The sequence below is a fragment of the Oratosquilla oratoria genome, chromosome 29 (assembly GCF_046742065.1).
Source record: "Oratosquilla oratoria isolate Oo_2021 chromosome 29, ASM4674206v1, whole genome shotgun sequence".
NCBI classification, from domain to species: domain Eukaryota; kingdom Metazoa; phylum Arthropoda; class Malacostraca; order Stomatopoda; family Squillidae; genus Oratosquilla; species Oratosquilla oratoria.
Genome location: NC_134805.1, coordinates 50,539,298 through 50,541,797, shown reverse-complemented (window position 1 = coordinate 50,541,797; position 2,500 = coordinate 50,539,298). Strand labels below are relative to the sequence as shown.

Sequence of the window (2,500 nt, the reverse complement as noted above, 5' to 3'; positions counted from 1 at the left end):
AATTAAGAAATATTGTTTATTTTCATTTAATTTTAGTGCAGGTGGAATTAATTCATTCACAAACTCCTACGTTTTTGCAGATAAAATCCTATAACCATATATATTCTGAAGATAAATAAACTAGATACATTTCTTCACATTTTTAGCTGTAGACATTTATTGTCAATCCACACACACACGCATGTACATACACACGCACACAAAAGAATGTGTACAAATGATATTTGTGTTTGTGTATGCATATATTTTCAAACTAGGGTTTCCCAACCTTTGTGGGGGTGGGGCGCACACCTGGGACGGGGAGTGTTTAAAGCTATATTTAATTTAAAAAATATGTTTTGGTTAGGGTTAAGGGTTAAAGTTAGGTGGTTTATGGTGAGTAAACACGCCACTACTGTAGTCCCCCATGAGTCGCGTATTATTTTTGTAACATAAGAATTAATATAATTAAGCAAACCATTGTATATGCTCATAAATATTATTTATATTTGTGAAATTTTTGTTGCCACAAACCATGAGAGCTTTTGTAAGAAAAAATCATGCAAATGTAAAATGATTGTACAATTTCACCAAATGTTGAAATACTGGTTATTTTCATTTAATTTTAATACGGGTGGAAATTTATTATTCTCAAACTCCTCTTAGGTTTTTGCAAATAAACCCCTATAATCGTACATATGCTCAAGATAAATAGACAAGATACATTTCTTCACCTTTTACCTATACACATATATTGTCAATCCACTCACACACCCATCCATGTACGGAAAGGAATGTGTATATGATACTTGTGTTTGTGTATGCATGTATTTTCAAACCAGGGTTTCCCAACCTTCGGGTAGGGGGGGGGCGCAAAACCTGGGAGGGGGAGTTTTTAAGGCTATATTTCATTTAAAAAATATTTGAATAGGGTTAAGGATTAAGGTTAGGTGTAGTATGGTTAGGTTAGGGATTATTCACGAACTCGCAGCAACGCTTGGGTAAATTGGCTTATATATATATATATATATATATATATATATATATATATATATATATATATATATATATAAGGGGGGAAAAGCCTTGGTATATGTATGTATGTATGTATAATGTATATATATATATGTGTATATGTATATATATATATATATATATATATATATATATATATATATATATATATTACACACAGGAACCCACAGTCGGAGAAAGAATAAACTTCGAATAAAGAAAAATCCTATATTTCGGCTATCAACTGTAGCCCTCTTCAGGAAAGTACATAAGATAGAGAACAGAGGGGAATTATAAACTACAGTAAGAAGAGATGTGGACAGTTGACCACACTCAGGCGCGGGGCAAACTGGGGTGGCGGAGGAGGGAGGAGGTGAGGAGAGGGGAGGATGTAGCGTCCGCACCAACTTGGCTACTGCTGCGCGTGAGATTATATCAGGTGTCCACTGCCCTTTAGAAATATTAATATTAGGGCATTCCTCAATTAATGCTGATTCGACTATTTTCCTCCTGAAACCGCAGTGGGACTTGAACACTAATCTGGCCTTACCCCAGTCGAAAGAATGATTCTTATTTTTGACATGAAGAAATACAGCCGAATTTTCTTGCCCATACCTAATTGACCTTTTATGTTCTGCCAATCTAGTGCTCAGGTCTCTCCCGGTTTGACCCAAGTAAACCAAATCACAATCTTTGCAGGGCAAACAATAAACACCAGGTGACTCAACTTCCTTCGGTTTTTGTTGAACGTTCACAATTTGCTTACGCACGGTGTTAGGATAGTGATAGGCAATAGTGAGACGTTCATGAGGAAACAATTTAGTAGAAGAACTGATGGTATTATTAAATGGAATTTTAAAATGTCCTTAAAGGAGCGGTGAAAACTTGAGGGGACGGAAGTTTTAAAATGGTTGGCCCTAGCCTTACTGAGGGCTTGATCCAGAAACCAAGGTGGATAAGCCAACTTCTCAAGTTGACATTTGATCACCTCAATCTCATGGTCCAGAAGTTGGGGACTGCAAATCCTGAAAGCCCTCAAGAAAAGGCCAGAGGCAACACTTTTCTTAACATTGTCAGGGTGATTGCTAAAAAAGTGGAGATAACTGCCTGAATGGGTGGGCTTACGGTACACTGTAAAGAATAAATTATCATCAGTTCTTCTTAACAAAATATCCAAGAAAGGGATTTGGTGTCCTTCTTCCCATTCAACTTTAAATTTAAGATTCGGGGTCAATTGGTTCAATTTATCATGGAACACTTCAAATGGGCCCCAACTGTCATCCCACGCCGAAAAGATATCGTCTACGTACCTGAGCCAAATCATTTCGGGCGGTTTGATGCTGGGCAAAAGGGTACACTCAAAATACTCCATGTACAAATTGGCCAAAACAGGAGACAAATTGGACCATGAGATTGAGGTGATCAAATGTCAACTTGAGAAGGTGGCTTATCCACCTTGGTTTCTGGATCAAGCCCTCAGTAAGGCTAGGGCCAACCATTTTAAAAC

The 2,500-nt window shown here is 37.1% G+C and overlaps 1 protein-coding gene across 3 annotated transcripts in view; it reads left to right on the top strand.

Moving 5' to 3' along the window:
* The window catches only part of LOC143040765 (histone-lysine N-methyltransferase SETMAR-like), a 414,260-nt gene that overhangs the window by 195,753 nt on the left and 216,007 nt on the right, over positions 1-2,500 (top strand). The gene's annotated exons all lie outside the window — the stretch shown is intronic.